The following is a 25,163-nucleotide window of genomic DNA, read 5'->3' on the forward strand; positions in this document are numbered from 1 at the left end:
AAAGGTTAGCAGGAAGATAACAGATAGACTCTCAAATGTAGAAAAAAAAATAAAATAAAATAAAAAACACAACAAAATGATTTGTTTAGTATGATGTAAAGCCAAATTAAAACTAGGACAGAAAGCTTTTGGGGGAATAGACACACAGTAAATGAAAGTGGCGGCTGCCACTGCCACCCTGCAGGCCTTACAAGATATCATAGAAAGTGTCAATGTGATTTATTTTTATGAATTATTCCTATGGGCATTATATATGCATTCTGAAAAGATAAAAAGGACTTGTGTCTTTAGAGACACTGCATTAAGAATCACCATAGTCTAGCTTGATTTTTTTAAATAAAAGATCCTACTTGCCGAAGATAAATCAGTGTAATAGAATATTGCATACAAATTGCATCACAAAGCAATTTGTTAGGCTAAATATATTTTTAAAAGCCAATAAAGTTAGGAATTAGAGACAAGGCAATAAGCACAAATGTTTTCCAGTTTTCAAACAATATATTCAGAAACATCTCTCATACTGCCTAATTTAATTTTTTTTAACCCTTCAAGAATTTAGGAAGCAATTCCCACTGTTGCCCACTCTTTTTTTAAGGAGACTACCAGTCTATCAGTTACGTCTACAAGTATCTATTTCAGAAAAATCTGTAACTTCAAAAGCAAATCCATATCTCAAAAGTATTATTTCCAGGGCTGAAGGTGGAGGACATAAAAATAATCCATATTCCCACTTTATACATAAAGCAAATATCTATTTCTAAATCAGCAATATTTGACATCATTCATTTCAAAGGTTAATAATTCATTTAATGCTGTATATATAGAGAGAGCTACTAGAACTTTTTCATTCCTCTATCTTCCTTTTTTTCCCTACCATCTTCTAGCGTCCTGGATTTAGGGTATAGTCTTGGTTCTTAGGATCATTTTGTTGTCTTCATCATTAAATTTAATTTTTTATGGTAGATCACTTACACATAAGAATATAGCGGAACTTGTGCATTAGTTATACACACATCTACATATGCATTCATTTGCATGTTAACTATAGCATATGGTATTTGAAAAGTTACTTTACAAAATAATTGTTTAAAATATTGTTTTTTGAATCACAATTTGTTTTTAACAGATGTGTCATGTACTTATTTGAGTATGAAACCTCTATAAAATAATTTTAGTTTTAATTAAATAAGCTTTCTAAAAATACTCAGAGACACAAAAGCAAAATAAATCAGGAAAATAGAATCTATTACATTCAGGAAGCATCTGTAAGACATGTCAGTTATGAAGGGACTACAAAAGCTCACAAGCATTTAGGATGTTGTATCTCAGAAAAGAAATAAAAATTCATAAATGACTGATTAAACGTAGCAAGATGAGGATGATCCTACATATCTAAGAAAACTATTATTTATGTCTAAAGACCATTCCCAAGTAACTAGGAATCTGGGGAATGGAAAGCACATGTGAATGTTCTCCCTTTTTATCTGCATCTGCATTCTTATTATTTTGCTAACGGTAAAAAGCTGCTGGCTTCGAAATCATGACATAAAGTCTACACGTTGTGTGCTGGAACCCTGAGTGCAGTAATAGGCCTTAACTGGTCTGAACAGCCTCACCTGAAGCCTTCCCACACCCTTTTACCGTGGGCTCCATTTAAGCTCTGGTTGGGGGCATTCACTTCTTATTTCTGAGTTATGTCTTAGGTGTGTTTGCTATTAAACAAGTTACTGAAATGCTGCAAGGCATGCCTTGGTGGATCTTGGACTCTATCCTGCCTGATATTCACTGGCCCGTAGAGAGGCTCAATAGCCATCCTGCTCTCCTCATCTGTCTCTGGTGCTGTGGGACTGTCGTGTTGGTAAGGTTCTTGCCCAGTCTGTGCTGTGGCCACCTATAACGCCTGACTTGCTTTTCCTTAAAGAATAAGCCTGCTCTTATTGCTCCTTGGTGCTGTGCACAAACTGCTTTCCTACTAGAAAAATGATTAAAAGAATTCCTGTAAAACTAGAACACTAGGAAATACAGATATGTAACTGAAGTCTTTGGTACCCTTATGATGGGGGGTAAGTTGCAGCTGGACCAATGGGCACTTTTTGGGCTTCTGATTTGTACTTAGTTCCCTAGAAACTTGGATAGCTCTGTAGTCTATGCAGACCAGTACAAAAGTACACAGTATGTGATACCACGCAGGAAGTTACAATAAACAGTAAGAGATGACTGTTATAATAAACATACATTATCTCTTCGTAATATATTAGAAGATAAGCAGTGGGGCAGTTATTGTAAAACAACTAATGCAGTAGATGTTTCAAGACAGGCTCATGTCAGCCATGAACTAAGTCTGGACCATTGTGTTACAGTCCTGTTGGGAGACAAGAAAATTAATATTTTGTTTTTTAGTAAAACATGAAGCTCTCCATATTACATTTCAAAGAGTTTCAGGGAGGATTACAGTTTATTTTGTCTATTTACTGCTCAGTTTAATTATTAATGCTTTAAAATGCGAAGTACTACTCAAAAAATCTTGTGTCCACACAAAGACAGTCTCATGGAGTCATTTATTGGTGAAGTGTTAGGAATGAGCCATAACTTTATGTAGTGACATTTTTCTATAGTAATACAAGAGCAGGTCAAACATCTTGCCACTGAGGTTTATTAAGTCTGCAGAAAGCACTTTCTTCCAAGTGTTTGCTTCAACTAATACAGTTTCAAGTCCAGGTTAGAGCTTCTCTGCTACAGTGAGTGGGAGAAAGCAATACTTTTCCTGCCTTAGCTCTCTGCCATGAGCACCAATGGGGTCAACTATGCTACAAATGTTAGCGGCTATGCCTTCAGCAGCTGTGGAGGTACTTTGCCATTTTACCTTCATCCCCAATGTCAGATCAAGGAATGATGATTCTACATTGGGGCCCTTCTCTAGAGGCCCCAATCTCTGTTTCATTTCCTGTACGTTATGACAACTACGTTCTCTTCTATAGGCTAAGAGGCTTAGATGTCTACCTGAATTTGCAGCCAGTTCCAGATATACATGCTTCTGCATTGGGCAAATGAGTGCCCTGTCTCACAAATGCCAAGTTGAGTATCAAATTAGTTACTTACTGAAGTGTTACTAGAGGGGGGAAAAAAAAGCAGCTCACATTGACGTGAAAATGACTAATGTGTTGAATTTCAATTTAGTCCAGAAGGCTATGTGAGGCTTGTATCATTAAGATCCTACTGTATAATTCAAGCTTTCATCTAGAGAATAGCCTAAACAAGTGGTACAAGAACACAAGGAGACTCTAATTTCTGTAAGTGTTGGTAATACCCTAAGGCATTCCCTCCTTCAGTTTTGACTTCATGATCTGAAGTATGCAAGGCTTGTAGAAGTGGTGATACAATCATTAGTTTGAGGGTTACTTCAAAACTTTGCGCTACCTGGCTTGCATCTGAAAGATCATAAGAGTCTGTATCTGAATGTTATAACAGAAAACCAACTATGATTTTTTTATACACTCTTCTGCAGACTTCCCCAGTTGTGTGGTTCATGAGAATTAAAATAAATTGTGCTCTCTAGAAAGGAGATGTGTTTATTTGCTGAAGCCATAAAAATGCAGCAAGAAACTATAGGAGAGGCCCAAGGCTAAAATAGCAGGTGTTTTTCAAGCAAGAAGAGAAATCAATTGGCAGCACTGCATGGGGGAATCTTGCAGTCTCTTCTTCAACCCTGTTTGGTTTAAGCAAGTGTTGGTAAAAATCATTTTCATGAAGTTAAGATTGTCTATCTGTTTAAAAAAAAAAATCACTTTTCATCAGGCCTCTTCATGGTTTAAAAAAAAAAAAAGTTGGGCTTCTTAACAGTTGAAAAAAAAATAATCTGGTAAATGCTTGGATTCAAACAAGAATTCATGTAACATTCCAGATCTCTTCTGAGTGCTTTGAGCAGCACATGGCTTTAAAATTGTTAAGTCTGACATTTTTTTAATGGCTCACATTTCAGTAGAAGAACTGTGGGTGGCATCAGGTGTCTAAGTTTTGCACTACTTGACAGATGTTTAATTTACTTTCTTGGGGGAGGAAAGTGAAATTTTCAACAAAATCACTAGATGCCACTTCAGCTGCAGTGCACAGTTCATGGCATTTCACTAAGCATTGGTAACTTAATTTCAAGGGGACAGTCTGGATTTCTGAATTTTGTACTATTTAACTACTTTGCAGGATGCAACAGCCCCTCAGCAATAACCGCCGAGCTTAACAGGGAAAGTGACTTCCAAACCCTACTGTAAGGAGATGATGGCAAACATAGTCCTGGGGGTTATTGCAGAGTAGATAGGATTGGAGCATTCCCCAGATTGTCAGCATCTGTTACAGCCAAAGTTACAAGAGCTAACCACTCTCGCTCCTTCAGTTCCTATCACCTCCCTACCTAGGGAGGAACTTGTCACAGCAAATAACTGTGTACCCATTTTAACAAGATTTCTTGGTTGTTCGTGTTAAGGAATGTCTTTGTCCAGGAGGATGAAGGAGGAAGGCTACTGTTTAGGCTGATTGCTTTCTTTCATGCTACTGTTCATCAGTTGTTGGTTCATTATAGGTTAACAGTGCCTATGCTCAGGATGGTCAGCATGAACATTCTTCCTGTCATCGTGACTGAAGGTTTACCCCATGGTTTCTTACCTGTGTTTGTGTCGTTCTGGAGCTAGGTTTTATCTCTAGTTGCTATTAAACAACTATATTTCAAATGGATCAGGCACATACCTACTTGTTTTAAGCAGAGTAAGACCAAGCTCTTCTCAGTGGTGCCCAGTGACAGGACCATAGGCAATAAAATGAAATGCATGAAACCAAACAAATCACACGAGTATTTCACATCTACCCTGACTTGAGTGCATTTAAGGACAGAACATGGAAGTTAGCCAGCTCCTTTAGATAAGATTCTGGAACTGCCCTAAACAAGAGACCACATATCTCTCCTGTTCTGCTTTGCACAGTGAGCAGCATAGGTGACTGAGCTAGCTGCCTTGCCACTGGCAGAACTGTCTGCCAGAGTTCTTCCCCTCCTGCCAGCAAATGGGCAGGTGTTCTTAACTATAAAGTCTGTAACTCTCCATGAGTTGCATAGGAGAGATACTGCAGAGAAGATTCTCTTCTGAGTTAGTGGGGTGGTTTTCCCTTTCAAAACTTTGGAAGGGAAGATATCTTCCTCTTGTTGCACTGCATTTGTAGGTATTACTGGTTTACAGTGGGGTAACTTTAAAGAATGAGATCACAAGCACCCTGGTCAAAAACATTCTTTGTCTTTGTACATTCTAAATAAACTGTTTAAAATTCAGCTTCCTTAGATTCCGTTTTCTCTCACTAAAATGTCAGGGATCAAGTGTCATTTTAGATGTGTTAGAAATTAATTTCCCTCCTCTTCAAAAGCTACCCATACAGAAACACTTGGCTTACCTTCAAACACAGCAGTATTAAAGGAAAAACAAACTGCAGAGTAAACAGGTTAGCAATGGCTAGACTTTAAAATGGTTGATACTTTAAAATGATTAGGGGACTGTTTTTATGTTTGTGAAAATGGAACAGGTAGAGCAGAGAGACCGTGAAAATCAAGTTTGTACTATGACTGGTTGGACTGATGAAATGTGATTAGATTATTAGCAATAAAATTTGCACAGATCAAGGAGTTAAACATTTTTACAGATGCTCTAGCTGTACTGGCTTAAAGGAGTGCACTTGCTGAACAAAGAATCCATGAACAAAATAACTCACTCAAAAATGTAGGTGCAGAAAACTAGGGATTTGACAGTATGATTCCAAATGTGAACAGAATGTCCATGTTTTCTTGAGCTTCAAGAATTACTTTCCATGAAAGGTTCTAAAAAATAACAGTAGTTCTAAAAAAAAAAAAAAAAAAACTTCCAAGGAAGTTGTTCAGTAATTTATAATGACATTGGAACTAATTGTACGTATTAACTGTTTTCATTGTTAGCCTCAAAAGTGACTATGTATTTAGCCAGCTCTATCGCTATAAAGTTAGAGGCATTAATACACCAGGGTTCCCCTTCCCTATGCCACAAGAACGATCACCTTTCTTATCTGCTCAGTATAGCAAGCTCCTTGATCCATTTCCTTTTCTGGCTGCTGTTTCCACTGTTCTGCTTTGATAGCTGACTAAAGTTGATGGCCAAACCTGTTTCATACTGTAAAACTGGTGCTGTTCATAACTCTTCATTTCTGCATTTGCTCATAATGTGTATATAATATCATTATATACATGTTAATTTTGGAAGTGATACATGTGTAAAGCATGAAAAAGGCTGGTTTTCTTTTGTGGAAAGTCAAATCCTTAGGTGTTACTGTACAGCAGAACTGCTTTGCACAACATGGTTAAAACAGGTGAAGAGGACTGTTTTGTAGGTCAATATTTCTACCACAAGAAATAGGGAGAAAAATTAGTTGATGATGCTAATCAAACAGTTGAAAGTCCTGAATCAATAGATCAATTGATGCTGTATACCAGTCAGTTTTGAACTGAGGTAAGAACAGTCATACTAGTTAAAGCACAAATGGTGTGGGTCTAGGAACAGAGGTTATTGGCAATAGTAGTTGTGCTCTACAGACAATAGGAAGCCTGGTTTTACCTGGCCATCTGGTCTGCACTCTATAGCTACAGCTGTGTTAGCTAGCTCAGAGGAGGAGCTGCAGCTGTGTAATGAATATATACAGTGTAGGAGGGTGATTTACATCGAAGATGAGGACTGATAAAGGACTGGACAGGGACACCTATAGGTTTGGGATGTGTTTTCAAATCCTGCTGTCTATGATTCAATGCTGGACATTTATTTCAGGTCTCTAAATATTTTAAGGAAGAGGTATGATTTGTAACTTTGCTGTAGTGTGCAGAAATACCAATATTAGGAATTAATATACAAATGCCCAAGTTCAATCTGCCTAAATATAGCTACATAAGCACAGAATTTTTCTGCCAAGCAGAATGATCAGAAGTCTTTGGTTTGATAGCTTACTACTTAATTAAGACTTTCTTTTAGACAGCACGGAAATGTTAACACTTTAAGCACAATTTATGGATGCAAATCAGATTAAGAATTAGAGACCGTCTGGGTAGAACAACAAAGTGTCATCAACAAAATATCTTCACTAATGTAGGAGCATTTCACAGAAGTTATAACTTCTTGGTATTTACAGTCCGGTAGAAAAAAAAATTAATGGGATTTTTTTTACATTTCCATAAATATACAGATGTTATACATGTTCTGCCTACTGTCACTTCTACAGAGATGGTGAATAACTAATTTGAACAAAATTGTCTAATGATATACCTTTCTCTAGAGGATGATGTTGTGCTGTCATGGGCAAAGGTATTTGTGATGGCTCATACCTATAGAGAAGTATTAACCTGCTCACCAGTTATTAGCAGACAGGAGCTAACATGCAGCTGCCACTGCACACAGGACCAGCAGGATGTTAGCCTGTAACTGGGTGAAAAAAGAATTGCTGGAAGATTTCCTTATTATTGCCTTGTGAGAGAAATATACCTCAGATGGTAGGTACTGCCTTGGAAAAATATTCAGCTTAGAAGCCCTAGGATAAGGAATTAGTCACATTCCTGGTTGCTTTTCCTGTGCCCAGGAGATGTGTGCAACAAGCACAGACAAGTGTGAAAAGCTTTGATTAAAAAAATCCAGAGATAACATTCATCTGAAGATTTGGTGTCCCTGGAGCAAGGAAGGAAAGCATTATTCACTAGCATTCCTTAAAACGCTCAAAGTAAATGGGTATTAATCTGTCTACAAAGATATTCTCAGAAATCTAATTCTATTAAGTGCTAGGGCCTTAAGAAGTACTATGAGAGAGTTAATGCCCTATGCCAGCAAGAAACATTTGTTCTCAGTGAAAAAAATGGGCCATAGTAAATCCTTAGATATAAATGTGGAGGTAAGCAGCAGGCATTTGTTTCTAATTTGTGTTTATCTTGTTTCACTGCAAATTTTAATGCATCTCTTCCAAATGAATACAGAACATTTCATTTGCTCATCTTTTGCATTAATGTGGTCAATATAATTGGAGTTGAAGTGAGCTGTTTGCCAGACTTCATAACTGCTGCCAAGAAAAACTTGGGTGTCATTTTAGAAAAATCCATGGGTGGAGGAGGAGGAGATCGTGACCATCTGTCTATGCATCAAAGGCTAAATCATTACAGGGGAAAAAACTTCTCTGTGTTTGCTAGCCGTGTTTCCCCTTTAAAGTAAGTTCAGTTAGTAACATTTTGAAGACAAACACTCAAAATTGACTTCTGGGCTCAAACAGTTCGTGGAAGGAAGTCAGGGAAAAATTTTAAGGATAAAACTGCACAGTTTGGAAGTGAATGAGATAGCAAGAGAATAATATTAAAGCGACAGTGTGCAGTCTCCTTGGAGTCTTCCTGAACACTTTCTGTTGCATCATTTTCAGTTAAATTAACATTTAACAAAAGGACAATAGGCAGCATTTGAGAGATGTGACAGTAAATATGCACCTGGACCTACTTGAGCATTAGAACTTCTGTTGTCAGACAGGATAATAGTCTGAAAAATAAACACTGCAAAAAAAGTTGTGAAGAGAAGCTGAGGCATATATATAGTATAGTTAATACTTGGGTCTTTTTATTTGGTTGGTTTCTAATTGAATGCACTGCAAAATTAAAATCTTGGCGTCATGGTAGAAGTGTATTTTAAGGAAATAAACTCCAAATGTCTGTGAAAAGCCATCAGTCCTTTAAACCAGGACTCTCTATTGCAGGAGTTCTCTGGCCTCCTTTATCAGTAGTCACTGTGACATAAAGGTCTCTAGGATGAGAGTGAAATAACAAACTGAAAATGCCAGTAACCATGGGAGTTCTGTTTAGACTGCCACTTCCAGCATTGCTACTGCTCTAGCTCAGTCTGCTATAGTAACTGCTTTAGTTCCCTTAAGTCCCAACTTTGAGCATAGTCTCTCATCAAAATATTTGCATTTTTTATGGTATGACACATAAGTCCAGACACTGTTACTTAAAAATATTGCTCCAGTTTCTCCGAACAGGAATCCTTCATAGTGTCAGTCTTCAAAGGAAAGATTTACAGTTCTTATCAGGAGTTCAGGGTTTTTCTTTGTATTGAGAATCTGAATTCTCTCCTTTGAAGATAAGAAAACTCTGCTATCACAGACTTTATCTGAATACGAATGGGTCCCTGGATTTGATAAAGTGTTTAGAACTACCAGGATCAAATCCTAAAAATGTGCACATAGAGTTCAAAAGGTGAATTAATTTCCCTTCTGCTTGCTATTCTTGATTCCTGTATTGCCTGATAGTAAGTATTAATATTTTAAAATGCAATTTTTTAATGTGATTTTTTTAGTTAAACTTTGTTTCAATATTTCACAATCAAAAAATATTTTGAAGGCAGATCAGGGTGTGACTCGTGGAAAAAATGCTATTGCTCATTTTTAATCTAAAAATCAAGCACAAGTGTTTTTTGATATGTAATCAGATATCAATAGGATGTTTCAATTACTTGAAATAGAACAAAGACAGTTTTCATTTGCAGTGAGATTTGAACAGAGCCATAGCATTCCATCACGTCTGGAAACTTTGAAGAGATGTACATATTACAAGTTTCTTTCTAAAAGCAAGTACAAAGTATTCAGCTTCAGGTAACAAAATGCCAGCATGGAAATAAATAGAAAAATCTAACTGCCTAACTATGGTTTTAAGAGGTATTGACAATTCAGATAAATTAGCCTTTTATATTATCCAAGTTAAATGACATCTTGAAAAATGGGATTTGCAAGTTCCTTATAAAAATGTCAAAACTAGGTTGCTGTAATGATTTGGGTGAGTTTGCTAAAATGTTTCCATGAAGTTTCTTGCTTGAACAGTATGTTCATCTTTTTAAGCCTTTTGTCTTCAATTTTGAGTTAACAGTGCAACAGGATTTGTTTAAAGTAAAATCTAGTAATTGAGAGTTCCTGTGACCCTTGCATAGCCCCAGTGCTAAAGAATTGATGTTTAATTACATACTGTTTCTGAATGTTCTCCTAATTTAAAAACACAACAAAAACACAGTAGATATCTTTATGTCCCATCACTGTGTAATACCGTACACAGTCAACAACTAGTTGACCACGAATAGTAAAATTTTACTGTCTGAGCTGAATAATAGGATATCCTGTAAAGCAGGAGTGTTAGAAATCTGCATGGAGGATTGAATTGGAAGATTGCCAAAAGTTCAAGGGCCACATTTATTTTGCATAAAATGGAGCAGATGGTAGCTGACTTCATCTTTGATACCATAGCGCGGTCCACAGAGATTATAAATCCCAGCATGAAACATTCAATTTTTTGCTTACATTGAGCAGATGATGAAGGAAGATATGTTTTATCTTGCAGATATTTTGAAGCACCTACTTAAAAAATAGGCTTTATGCTACATTATTCTCATCTAGGTTTTTCTAACAAGAGTTCTGTTTTTAGCACCCACAACTAATAGCATGCAATTGATTTGTAACTACAACTGTCTGGCAGTTTCTTAGCTTTTTTGGAGCTTGGCCTACACTGGCACAGAAATGCACCCCGTTTTTTTTCTTTGCTACTTTACATAAACATTTATAAATCTTGCACCACTAAATCTGATCTGTCTGATGCCATTCACATGCATAACCAGATCAACCAATAAATCAAAGGCTGTAAGTCAGTATTTGAAATTCTTAGACACTCTCCAAGAGCTTGTGGGACATTAACATATTGCTAAGGAAGGGATGTCTAAGATTGTCCCTGAGGACCATCATCTAATAGCCTTTTAACATGCCACGGGTGTCTGAGATTATCAACTTTTTTTGTGTTGTTGAGAGAATGAGATATTTAGAGCCTAATTGAACAAATCTTAAAATTAAAAATAGCTCTACTCGTATTAAGCAAAGCAAGCAAACACTGAAAAAAATAGTATAAAAAAGTCTGCATAGCATCAAAATTCTAGGAAACCCACATCTATATACACAGCCTAAAGAAGCATGGTAGGAAAAAATGTCATGGATAGCATTGAATCAGTCACTACTTGTAGACATCTGTGCTGCACCTTATCAAATATTATTAACTCTCAGATCATATCCAGTGTTAAAGGATTATAACTGTTTTTAATTCTGTTGCTAAAGTTTAGATACCATATACTTCTCTGGCACTCCAGATTGAAGGAGGCTAAAATGTGAAGTCAGAAGAAGCAAAATACAGAATAATTTTGCCAACTGTCCACAACTTGAGTCAAAAATACATTGGATGTCTGATAATGAAAATTGTGTTCTTATGTCTTCTGGAAATGGTTATGCATTTTCTGACTTAAGATTTAAAATACAGGTCCAACAATATACCTAAACTTCTAGAATATCCAACTATAGAATATTCATGGATATTTTACTTTCAGATCCTTAAAAAATGATACATGGATTGTGATAAGATTTTTGGTGCAAGTACCTTGTAAGAAGATAGTTCAAATTTGATCACTGATAACCAGATTTCTTAGTAGAAAGAAGACCTAAAAAGTAACTAAAATTTGCAATTACAGTGTTTCTATATCTATTTCCTTGAAATAAGGGAAGTGGGAAATGTTTTGACATCCCAAGTTGTCATTATTTTTTAATATTTGTGAATCCCAACATTAGCCTGTCTGACTGCATGGAGCAAACAAAGCTGGGTGCTTTACATTGTGGAGATTTCACTGCATGTCTTTCAGATCCTGCTCCCCTTCTCCCAAGTAGGTGCCTCTGTATTGCTTGTCAGTGTCTCTGGCTAAATCTTTAAAAATTGTTTGAGATACGTGCAAAGTTCAGCTATGTTCTTTGCTGAAGCCTGCTGAGAGTGTAGCTCTCACCATTAGTACAATCCCATGTCACAAGCATTTCTAATCTCATGATGTAGGAACAGCTACAGATCCGAAGTTGTATCCATCGCTTCGGCTGGAACAGCATTAGAACTGCCTGTGATTTATGTCAGGGTCTGACTCTGCAAAACTGAAGGGGTATCACTGAAAACTAAGGGGTAGTACTGACATTCACGACTTCTGATGAGAACTGCTCTGAGCCTAGATAAGCAGTAATATTTCAATTTTACAGATGAAAGAACATTAGTGGGGTCAAACTATTTCTGTTACAGACAGTCTAGAGTTTAGGAATACCTGCTCTTGTCCTAATACTGCCATATGAAAACAAAAGATCAAGGGAAAAATGTTTAGGAATGATTGCAACTTCATTTGAGGATTTTGTTTTTAAGTAAGGGCTTCCTCTTACAGCTTTTAATACTGAATTAGTCATTTTAATCAGCATGGAATTGTTCTAATTTGTTACTTCTATGTTCTGATTATGAAATATGACAGAATTCTAAATATTGAAGGGGATTATTAGCCATGTGGCATTGTTGCATGCTGCATTGTTATCCTCTTTAGTGTTATAAACTATATAGTGTACCTATAGCAAAGAGACCCTGGTAGAGAATACAGATGGAAATGAATTCCTAAAACAGTCATAGGTCTGCAAGTGTTACTCTCAAGATCTCCATACTATTGTCTTAGATTATTAGATATTTTTCACTGGTGTTCATATGTATTTCTCAATCTTCTTCTTAATAGAGTAATTCCACATATTCAAAAATACATTTTATTCAAAGATAAGACAAACATTTTTAATGTTCTTTGAGAAAAGTCAAATCATGCCAAGAAACTTTAACTCAAAATGAGTATACAGAGAAATCTTCTAATTTGAAATGGAATAGTACAAAACATGGTGTAAGATATTGATATATGCAAGGTATCAAAATAAAAGAGCAGCCCAAAACCACACAAAGTTACTCATGACAGAAATAATCAAGTAGCATCCATAGAAGTAGGCTGCACTAAGTGGAAGTCTTTTTTCATAAGCGGTCACAGAAAACACGACATGAAATTATTTGTGAGTTGCTGGAATAAAGCAAAATGCCAATCTCTAGTAGTAAAAGCAAGAGCACTGCCAAATGGACAATAACCTATCAGCTTTCTTTATACTGCCAGTTTATCCTGACCATAGCTCCAGCAGAGACAAAGATCAGGCTGGGGCAGAATGTCAGTCTCTGGTTGCTACAACTTTGAATGCTCTCTAAATCTAAATCACATCATTCTGTCAGGGGCTGCTGCTGAAGCTGGTTTTCATCTCACTGGCATCTTTTCTCACCTGTTAGAGCCTGAGACCAGCTAGGTGCTGCACTCTAGCTTCCCTTCAGCCATCTCTGACTCTACTGTATCTCGGCCACTGCAGATAGAAAGCATGTCAAGGGCATCTTTGAAGTGTTTTCCTCATCAACTGAGATACTTCTTCCTTATTGTGTTCTCAGCTTCCTTTTGAGGTTGTTTCTAGCTGACAGCCATATGGCCAGGATAGCATCTAGGCTTTCCACCAGTCAAAAAGAAGCCTTATGTCAAAGAGCATTGCTTAAAATTCCCATTGTGTATGCTTTCTGAGGAAACCTTTTTTTTTAAAAAAAAAAAAAAAAATTCCAACAAGTGTGATTGGAAACCAAGCATAATGTTTGCATCAGAGAGATTTCTTTGAAAACGGTTGGGAAAAAAAATGTAGTTCTCAAAAGGTGACCATGAAGTCTAATATAAAATCTTTCTTTTTCACTAAAACATGGAAAATGTGCAGGGTGTTCTTAGCACGGATTGTAGCAACTTGGACTTAAGAGATGGAATTAAGTTGCGACATGCTATGTAATGATGATTGACGTTTTCAGGATTGATACAAAAATAATTTGAGTGCAAATGTTACAAAAATACATAAGAAATATTGGGAAAGAGGAAAAAAGAAAAGTAGTATTTTTTTCCACTGTGGAAAAAATTCTCTATATGGAATAGAACACCATAACTCAATGCTGATGTCATCAGAAATACTGCTATTCTGAATCTGCCTTATTTCTAGTTGCTTAATTTAGTTGTTTCACTCTTCTTTAGTCAGGATTTTAATTTGTGACCTGGTATAATTCTCTTGGTAAATTCTAAAATTACAATTTAAAGGAAAAATTAGACTTCAAATTTGGAAAACAGATCTCTACAATAGATGTCTAATAAGAGCAGAGCACAAACAGAATCCATTTTATCATGTGGCTCTTAAATCTGCAGGTACTGGGAATATAAATTTCAATATATTAATATGCAGGACTACTTTTTAAGCTTTGTATTGCTAAAGCAGACACTGGCAGACAGTCTGTCCTTCCATGTGGAAAACATTCCAGTCAGAAGCTCTCTGGTAAAGGGGATGAATAAACGTGGAGGGTTAGGCTTAGAACTGCTTTTCTTCAATCAGATCAAGATTTGTTTAAAAGAATATATATATTCAGATTGTCCATTAAGCGTAGATTTTTATTAACACTATATAATCTTTCATTTTAGATTTTTTTAATTGTTGAGACAGAAGCTACTAAAAGAGAAAAATTATTACTGATCTTAATATATCTTTCTTCCAAGCTATGTTTTTTCAGCCTTAGATACCTCCTGAAACTATATAACTGGAATATAACTGTTTTACTTTTGGGCAAAATCCCAGATTTTCTCAGAAGTAGTCACTCTTTACATTTGTCTTACATTCCAGTTCTCAATTCTCCCACAAAAAGATGAGAACCAGGACTATACTCTAACAAACTAAGACTTCTATATTTTGAAACACCTTATTTCAAAAGAACTGCATCTTCTCTTGTATTCTGATCTAAGGCTTATGTTTCTATCAGAGCCTTAGCAACCCACCCACAAGGAAAAAAGCCTGAAAAAAGTGTAGGAATGCAAGAATTTCCCTTTTACATTTCCATTGTTGTTTTTTTTTTTTCTAGGTCTGGACTCATATATTGCAGTTCTATAGCTGTAGTCCTTTTCGTTTCCAAAACATTCTTCACTACTCCCAGGAAGTACAAAAAGATGAAGATCCTGATTGGTACTTCAGCCAAACTGAAAATGTTCTAAATGAATTCGATGAATACATGATTCCGTGGAAGCAGGATCTCTTACCCTATTATAGATCATTAAGTGGTTAACAATGTGAATGAACATGGCTGCTTCAGCAAATCGTTTCCAGTTAGCAGTTGAAACAGAAAACTCATCTGAGAAACTGCTCCAGAAATTATAGCATGTTTCCCAAATGAGTACCTTGCTGCTGAACTAAAAGAGCAGTCCTGTAGCTTGAGCCACCAGAGACTGTTTATAATTAATGCCTAATTTTTCACAGGTGCATTTATTACCTATTTTGTTGGGGTATTGATATCTTACAGCTAATGCACATTTAGCCAAATGAAATTGCAGTACTAGTATGCACACCATATCTTGATAGAAGCAAGGTGTGTTGTTAAATTTGTAAGTCCATCCCACTTGGTTAACTTCCAGAAGATATTTTAAGAATTAACTTTTTGTAAATGCCAATTGCCTCAGTTGCAGCACTATGTGAAAGTTCTCTAGCATCATGGTTCTGAACAGAAAGCTGCCTTTAAGTATTGCTTCTCCATACGTGCCACAGCTTCCTGCTGTTTCATCCTTATCTTTCCTGAAAAGTAAAATATTAGCCTGTCTCAAACCTTCAAAGGGATGAGCTGTTTTTCACTGACTTGTACATGGCCTCTTAAAAAACTAATTTTGGGGATTGGCAGATCTGGTGAGCAATCCTGGTTTTTAGTAAAGGATATGCACAGCGTTCACATTAGCTTAGAAAACATTAAAATCTTTTTTGAATTCTGTCATATGCAGATAGGCATCTGCTTATTGTGTAAGTTTAATATCAGTATTCCACCTGTCTAAATAAAAACAAGAGCAGTTGACTGATTCATTGTTAATGTTTCCCAGTGAAACCATACACTAGAAGCGGTAAGCTAGAGAAAACTACTAGTCTGACATTTTGTTTGTAACAATGAAATTAATTAAAAACCACAAATTGTTTAGGCCTTCAGCATTTTGCTAGATCTTTAAGGTCTGGAAAAATAACTTTGTACTGCACATAGATTTGTATTAACATGTCAGGACAGTTAAGGTAATTCTCCTGAAAACGTCTGTTGCAGGCACATTTAAAAAACAAAAACCCCTTGACTGAGAAATCTGTGGGCTACAGAATGTTATCATCAAGGTTTTTCACAGAATTTTGTGCAGCCTCTGCTTATCCAGATTGTTTTCTAGGGTAGATTTTGTCATAGCATTGACGTTTATGATTTAATACTGTGTGTTAATATAATTATTTTCAACTGCTGTGGCACCCAGATCACATTTCTGTTGACCTAAGCCACAGTAATTTTCAGCTGTTACCAATGCAATGCTATTAATTGTAATGTCATATGAAAATTCTTGTTTCTCTCGGTACATCAGTCAAGGATCAAAAAGCATGCATCAAACTTCACTCTCCAATAACTGTCTATTGTTTACAACTTAGTTTTACAGTGCTACTTTGCTCTCCACTGTTAGCCCTTAATGTGGGTCCACATTATAGAACTATCATCTTTACTGTATCTTTACTGTAGGTGGCATGAAAAGTAACATTGGCCAGACAGAATTTGAAGAGGAAAATGAAAGGATGTTTTCACTAGTTTTATGCACTTATGCAACACTGGTAGCTGGGGTACAGTAATAGCAGAGCATAGTGAGAAGAAACAGCGTTACGGGGTTCAGAGGAAAAGGAACAAAAAGATATCAACTTGCAGTGAGGTTAGCACAGAAATGGCTTTTTACCTCCCCCTTCTATACAATGTGTAATGCAAAAAAGCTGTAGGTTCCAGTTTCAGACTTGAGATTATTATATTATGAATCCCTGTTGCATGCAGAAAAGTAACACGTAAGTCAGCAAGAATAATTGTTTGCGATAAACAGCCAGCAAATGTTAGAGGTGATAAAATGACACAGACTTTCCGTTGGACTCTGGTTGTGCTTTGGGAGCCACCTCAGACACCAAATGCTCATATGCATCCATACCCTCATCGTTCAAGAGTTATTGGGATAATAATGGTGATTTTTCATTGTTAACTCTGGTCTGCTAACTCAGGTCTGTGAAATCACAAGAAATTAAATCTGACTCGTTTGCAAACTTGGGTGGAAGCCACCATTGTGGCATTTCTCTAATCTGTCTCCTATATAGAACGAGCATCTATTCATTCTAACTTTTGGTATGGGTACTCTCTACCTACCAGTTATTTCTACAAACATTTGAAGTTCTAAATTACTTTAAAGGTATCTACCCTTCTATCAAATTTGTCTCAAATCAGCCTATGTGCTCAAAACCTATTAAAGGTAAACAGAGCACACATGCTATGACAGCATAAATCTCCTTTCCTTAATAACGTGGGCTAAATACTGCTAAGAAGCCAAATGGAAGTTTAATCTTTAAGTAATGACATTTACAAAAAAAACCAAAACACTTCTTATAGAAGTCCCTACCAAATTTAATGTCACTTTAATATTATTATTCAAATGTACAGGAATAAAATCATACTCCTTGTCAGAATTCTTGACCCCTCCTCCACATTTCCATGTCAAAAACATAATTTTCAGTCAAGCCGCTTAGAACACTTTCACCGGAAATGTTACACAGCAAACAGTTAGCTTGTCTGCTTCAGAGCTAAGTCAATATTAACACCAATGAAGTATGCATTACCATGGTATTCAGATGGACTTTGCATTTTGATTAGAGTACAAACATATCAGGGCTGCCAGACGCATGCAGTCCAGGTAGGCAGTATACCAGGTAGACAGTAAACATGCTGTTTTGTAATTTGGCAGGGGAACCATGAACGGGCTAAATTTTAGTCAATCAAATATCCAAGAATCTGGAGATGATGGAGAGCCCAAACAATATTAACTCTGTTTTAGACTTATTGCTCACAGCTTTGTTTCTAAATTTTCTTCAAGCAGTAGAGTAGTTCCGGTTGAGAACGCTGCACACCCAACATGCAGGAGCCTGAAGGAAAGATAAACAAGTCAACTCTGCTGAATGTTCAAAGAGGAAACAGCTGTGTAGATATGAGGGCTGTTGGCCAGTTTCAGTCTTTATAAATAGCAGTCAGTGGATCAGAAAAAAAAATCCTAAATCATTTTAAAATAAGTTTTAATTCTTTTAAGCAAGGTTTTTATAATGCTATAATGGTATTGTTTTTAAGTTACTTGTTCATATGCTACAGATGAACTTTCTAAAACCAAGGAGAGAATGATCGCAATAGAACATGGGAAAAATGCAATTAAAGGGAAGGCAATGACATGGTATTTGCATGAAATTAACTCCAATGCTTTCTTTTGACAGTTTTTAAACTTCACAGAGCAGTGTAAATGCAAAATTCCATGACTTGATTGGCTAGATTTGTAGGAAAGAAAGGGGAGTGACGTCCCCTTTCACCCAAAAGTGCAAGTACTAGTGCTTTCATCGGGGATAAGGAGACCTCTGCCTATTTCCCGCTACCGTTTGACAAGATCTGGTCACCCAGACTAGAAGGAATTTTGGAATAAACCGTTTTGTTTTTTTTTTCACAAAAGTGTTCACTGAGTCAGAACGACTCAAGCCTGATGTGCAAACCAGGAATTGAGGAGGTGGAGCATCCTGGGCTTTTAATTCCTGTTCATGTGCACATTTAACTTTCTTAAAGTGGAACAGCTAAATCAGAAAAGCACCCCAAATATCCTCTACAGTTCTGATTAGATCACACCCGTGGAAAGTGTTGCTTCTAGGACTACTAAGGCATGTCTCCTTATTGACTGTAAACTAATTGGCTAGTAGATAAGGCAATCCCTGTTTTTTTTATATTTTGTTACTCTAGTAATTTTTTCCTTTCAGTTTAGCAGCCAACCTGATTAAAAAATAATTCAGTTATTGTCACGGATTTTTTCATAATTCATGGACATGTACTGCAGATATGGTGACAATACCAAGAAAGCAGTTCCAGTTCTAGTTTATGAACAGCAGCTGCCATGCAAATTCAATTTGTTGTAAAGAACATAAAGAAATCTAACAATTTAAAATACTGCCACTTTCTCCATTTTTCTTATTGTGATTTGTCAGCAGTGCTGATACCTCAGCAGAAATTCTGAATAACAGTCTACTAAAACAAATATTACATGTAACAGCTTTTCTTCCTTTATTTCTGTGTTATTAGTTCGTTACTTTCAGATGATGAGAAAATGCTTACCGCTTAGGAGTTGCTATGTTCCTTCGTTTATTCTTCAGTTATTGTTAAAATCTTCCTAATAGCACCTTGTTGTGATGCAATGTAAGTTACGGTATCAAAGAAGATGCATGATTTATCACCTCCAAGCGCTATCTGCTGTAGTTTAAAAGCTGCACTAGAGTATTGCATTTCTACAAATTTTAACTCACATTTTTCTCTTTTGGAATGAATTTATCCTCTTTTTGTCGGCCTACAACAATGTGGTTTGCTCTTGAGATCCTATGGCTAGTATTTTGCATAATGAGTTAGCTATTACAAATAATGGAAAAGGAAGTGTTAGAGGGGAAAAAAAATAAACTAATGCACATGCCTCTGAATATGTTCACAATATTCTAACGAGCCTGGATACTTTGGCAAAGCAATGCACTTTTCTCTGACAAAGACTGTAAAAACAAGTGAGAGGGAGAGAAACTGATCAATAGGACTCATGCATTTCATGTCAGTATGACCTGGCAATTGCTGTGAACAGACAACTTCTGCAATACATCTACATCAGTCTCACACACCTTTTTTTTTTTTTCTTGAGCAGAAAATATGACTATAAAGTTTACCCGGTAGTGTCATTTTTCAACAAGAGTCTCTAGGGCATATGTTGAATTAAGCCACTTTTCATGCTATTTAAGGCTTCTGCCAAGTACTGCAACAATTTCTGGCATCAACACAATGGAACAATGTTCTTTACTACTGAGTTACTTAATTGAATAGAAATGGATTGAAAGGTTAAACCAAGTAGTTATCTACCTGGATTTCCTTACTATGTGGAGTATACTCAGTAAACATCCAGGATTGAGTTTGTTCTGAGGTAAATGATAAAAATGAATTAGACAAGGTGTATGTTCTGTCTCTGATGTGAGAGCTGGACAAGCAGTTGCAATAGATAAACAGGCATATGTAGTATCTATTTTCTAAAATCAACTTCTTAAAAAAAAAAAAAGGCTTACTTCATAATGTTAATCTACTAACTTTGTTTTAACCTCGGGTGACTGTGAAAACCATCTGGAAGCTAAACGTTTTCTTTAAGAAATATACCTTGGACCAGGTGATGTTGGAGGTCTTTTCCAACCCTAATGATTCTATGACACTATAACTCTTTTCCATCCAAACAAACAGAGCAGACTTGTAATAGCAATGGTTCTGTTTGCAGCCATTTTTACTGTAACAGAGTTCAGCTGATTCCAACATTTCTTGTAATCTCAAGCAGTTTAGAATGTGTTCTGGCCTGATGAGTTTGAGTAATGTTGACAGGAGAATTACATGTGCACTAAAGGGACACTGACTTTCCTAGATGATATATATTTTTTAATCCTGTGTGATGGTGTGTTGAATGTGTTAAAAATATAATTTGTTTTGGATTGGTTCCTTTTTTGTTAATTTACAGAGGTATATTTTTAAAGTTTAAAAGACTGGAAACTTGGAAGCTTATGTTTTTCTTCAGGGTTGCATGTTACACTTTTCATATTTTCTCAAAAAGGAAAATACAAACAAGTTACATACGCCTAACAAACATTATAAAATCATGTTATAAACAGATCACCCCTTAGTGTTTATACTTGTGCCAAATTCCTGAAGGTATAATACTGTAACAACAAACCACAGCCAGCTAAATGCAACCAACTATACAAGCATACCTTATGGAATACTTGAGTAAATCATACATGTGTTGAATAGTGTTCGTTTTGCAGATGTTTCTGTTTGTGCATTCCTAGTTAAAGGCTTCCTGTCTGAACTTATCCACGCTAATAAAATTTTGGCAGCAGCTCCAATGACAACATCATGTGGATTGGTACTTGCTTTATGTGTGCAGTGCCTCTAAGAATATAAATAATATTAAACAAACCTGTAACTTTAATGCTAATGAGTAAGACTTCCTCAATTTTCTATACTTCTTTGCCTACGTATGAAATTGCAACTAGATGATTGCGCCTGGATTCCCTGACTGCATTCAAACAGTGACCAGACACAACATGGACTCCTCACTCAGTAAGTTTTTGTTTTTACAAAAGTCATCATTAAGTGTTGTTTGACAGTAGTTAAGCACTTAATATACCAAGCCTGCTTCTGACATGCTGAAACTTGCTCTAAAAATCTTCAGTGTTGGGGACCTCACCTTCTCCCTAGTTTACTCCATCCAAGTGAACTTTGATGTTAATAACAAGGCACGGTTATATGTGGCTTGAATTTAACATACATTTTTTTCAGGATTCTGCTCAAGACTTTCCGGAACATACTATAACTTATTCACTCTTCAGTCATTCTCACCAAATGTTGGTTTTGTTCACGAAACTGATAGTGAAGAAAGTATTTGGGCTCATTTTAAAATACGAACCTGAAGCTGACAATTACCTAAGAGGTATTTCAGTATCAGCAGAGGGGATGCAAATGTCTGATGGATGTACTAATAAAATTCTAATTTTTAAAAGTTCTGTTTGCCTAAGAAGATGGATAAACTTATGCTCTCCTAGTGCTCTGCTCATATTTCTATGTAGGCAAATTCATTATCCCTAGTTAAATCCCCTGTAACTGTCTTTGTATATTGCACTTCAACCGGTAACCTTAAATGTTGTTGCTGGTGCTGTGACACTGACCTCTGAGTTCTAGGCAGAGTTATTTGAGTGCTGGTGGTAGCTTAACTGATGTCTGTGTTTATGTAATCTATAAACCTACAAACTTGTAAGAAGCTTGCACAAATTGTTTATGGTGGCAACTGCTGGTGCTTCAATTAAAAAAGAAATCTGAATTCACTTTTCTGGATAGTCTCCCATTTACCTCCGTTGTTTGCGGAGGGAGTTAGGGAAGTAGTCTCCTTCAGTCAAATGAAATTGGTTAGGTCATGCTAGTAACAAAATGGATTTTCCAGGATGAATATAAATAGCAATAGTTCTAAGAATTTCTTTATACCATCTTAGTCCAAATATAATATAATTTGTATTGTATATCTGATTTTGTGAATCTTACCAGCATGCTTAAAGGGTCTCAGAATCAGCCTGTAACTACAGGAAAAAAAAAACAACAAGCTTGCTTTATGATTTCATGATAAGGTGTAAGGTGGTTTATATGCCTTAAGCATACATTTTGGTGTTCTTGCATAGCAAGGTTTCTAAAGTATCAGCTGATTTCCCTGTATCTAGCTCTTTGATCTGGGAACACAAAGCAGTTCAACCTAATTGTTTGTGTTGCTTAAAACCCTGACGGAGTCTGTTTGCCTTTGGTTACATATGGATGGGATGGCTGTGGTTAAAAATTTAAGAAGTATGGTGCTGGAGTGACAAGCAATCATCAAGCTTTTGCACACATTGATGCACTGTTTAAAGACATGCCAGTTGAAATAGAATATGAGGATTTTTTTTTTCCCCTAGCCTTTTTTTACCATAAAAGTAAAATGGATGACTTTCTTGGGAACTCTTATACTTGGCCTTTTGGCTACAGAAATTAATGACACAGACATGTGCTGTCCCAGTGCTTTTCTAGTCTCTGTGAACCAATATGATGACTTTTTTGTTTAATACTTCAGCTGAAGCAGTTGAAAGCAACTGCCACCTTATAGAGAATACCAGAGTAACTCGCTACACTTCTCAATGAGAATCCTCTATCTACTGTCCATATCATTCCCCTTATAACCATAACCTGCAAGAAAATGTCTTCAGTTGTGTTCTTCCTAACAAAGCTCCATCCCAGTACAATCCAACAAGTTATCAGCTAGCAATCTAGTTATTAATTACCCCTTGATAAGGAATGCTTTGGGCTCCCATTTGCTGCCTGCCTCCCTCCCTTGCAAAATCCTCATCATTAGCTGATTGACACTCTGGCCTTGAAATTCCTGAACATAAGCAGCACTTGTTCATATTTTTCTTGTTTTGCTTGATATGCAAAGTGAAGTTGTTAATTATATTAATAATTTCTCACTTAGTGTACTCTTCCCTTCTATTACCTCCTCCAGCATAAGGTCTGAGGAGTAATAAAACAGGAATGAAGTTATACCCTCCGGTGCTCTTAATAATCCAGCTACCAGTTTGTGCTATTTCTTAACAAACTTGAGTTTGCCTTCTCGAAATCAGACTAAGGTAAGGTCAGTGGCTGCTGAAAAGTGATGTGGGGGAACAGACCCTGGGACAGAACAGATGATAGTTTAGTTTCTTACTGAACAGAAAGAACTGCAGAGTGGGAGAAGCAGATCACACTAGCAACATAGGGAATCTACATTTAGGATGAATCTATGAAACACTGTCTTTTTTTTTTTTTCCCTGGGGGAAAAGAAAGGGAATGGGAGTGGCAAAGAGAAGTACAAATATCTAGGTGATTTTGTTTTTTGATTGGGCTTGCAGCTCTAACAGGTGCCAGAGTTGACTGAATCAATGCCTCCAATTGCCTACATCTACAATACATGTTAGCAATAAAGTTTTTAGCTTTACAATTGCAACCCTATTTTTTTTTTTTGGGGGGGGGGGGGTTGTTTGTCTTTTAACATGTACCAAGCAACTGAAGCATTTTGGACTGCTGAGGGATGTCATCAGTTGATCTTTCCAGCACAAATGCCTTTGAGACAAAACACAAACTGATGAGATATTACTGTCAATAACTCTCAGCTGGGAAAGGAATGTCTCCTTAGTAATTTAGTTACAGGCCAATAAATCTCAGAGGTAGTAATTCTGAGTAGTTAGATTTCATCTTTACTACCATAGCCAACAGCGTACTGCCCAACTGCATCAAATACATTCACTCCCTGTAATCAGCTTCTGCAAAGTTCCTCTTTTCAAGTGTATCCTATGTTTACAGTTTTCTAAGTTTTCAGCCATGGTCCTGCTAAAACCTTGTTACTTCACCAGTACTTCATTTTATATACAACGCAGCCTTCCTCCACGGTAGGTAATTTTGGCCGACATCGCCAGAACTTGCCATTTTTTAGACTGTATTTGAAAATACTGCATGTCTTCCATCATATTGGCTTTGGCAGGATGGTATAGTTCAATAATTTTTCTAGTTACTGAACAGTGATAACTAAATGATTTAGTGGCATAACTACTAAGCAGCAATCACTTAATTACTAGATATTGTGTTTTTTCCCTTCTCTGAGGTTCCAAAGAACCTTGGAAGCATCTCAAAGCTAAAGATAATACTGAAAATGAACACTATTTTCCAGGCTAAACACAGCAATTTGATCTTTACAGCTTAAGTTCACAATTTATTCTTCTGAAAAATACCTATAAATTAAAGAACTTACACTAAATAAATTGGGCATGTCTGAAAGCAGCTATGGCAGATGTCAGTTGATGTACGTATGAGATGTAAGTTGAGGTACGTATGGACTGATAAAGCTGAGAGATGCAGGTTACATTTGGTTAAGTATTTTCCGATTATTTACCTTTACACTTCACCAGAAATAATTTAATATTTTTCTAAAAGAAGATAGTACTTTTTTAAAAAATTAGGGTAGAATGGACAGCAAAGCTTTGGGGAAAAAAATCTAAACTCAGAAGTAAACTCAGAAGTATTCTTAAAGAGCTGTTGAGATTATTGGAACTAATACCTGAGATGTCCAGGATAGGAGAGCTCTATTGACTAAAAGGTATGAGAAAAACAGGTTTTTAGTTACTTTGCGGTTCAGCATTCTTCACCTGTAAGTTGTAAGACCAGCAGCAACACAGCTCTTCCTGCACCGTGTTCCAGGGCGGCATTTTCCAGTTGTTACGGCCTTACTGTCAAGTCAAGGCCTTGGCTAGCAGTTCAGCGATGTTCCCTTGGCATCGAAGGGAGTACTTCATTCAATAAAGGTTTGGAATACTGACATTCAGCTCCATTATTTAACCCCCTGGGTAAACGCCCCTCAAAACCCCCCCCTGACAACATGGGCACAGCATCCCTCCTCTGTGAGCAGTACAAAATCTAGTATTTACTGCCCCCCGGCTCCAGTAACGCGTTTTGTGACTTGTTATGTGTGACGCTAACTCTGCGTGCG

General features: G+C 36.5%; 2 long non-coding RNA genes across 2 annotated transcripts; one reads left to right on the forward strand and one right to left on the reverse strand.

The window, feature by feature from the left end:
* Window positions 1-1,284: 1,284 nt before the first annotated feature.
* Window positions 1,285-14,981, forward strand: LOC310904830. The gene is made up of 3 exons (XR_014588612.1): window positions 1,285-1,858; window positions 2,979-3,074; window positions 14,858-14,981. It is a non-coding gene; the product is annotated as an uncharacterized lncRNA (long non-coding RNA).
* LOC310904828 lies at window positions 13,520-25,089 on the reverse strand. The gene is made up of 2 exons (XR_014588610.1): window positions 24,823-25,089; window positions 13,520-17,952 (listed from the first exon to the last, which is right to left on the reverse strand). It is a non-coding gene; the product is annotated as an uncharacterized lncRNA (long non-coding RNA).
* Between the last annotated feature and the right edge of the window lie 74 nt (window positions 25,090-25,163).

This window comes from Anser anser (genome assembly GCF_964211835.1).
Source record: "Anser anser genome assembly, chromosome: 10".
Classification (NCBI taxonomy): domain Eukaryota; kingdom Metazoa; phylum Chordata; class Aves; order Anseriformes; family Anatidae; genus Anser; species Anser anser.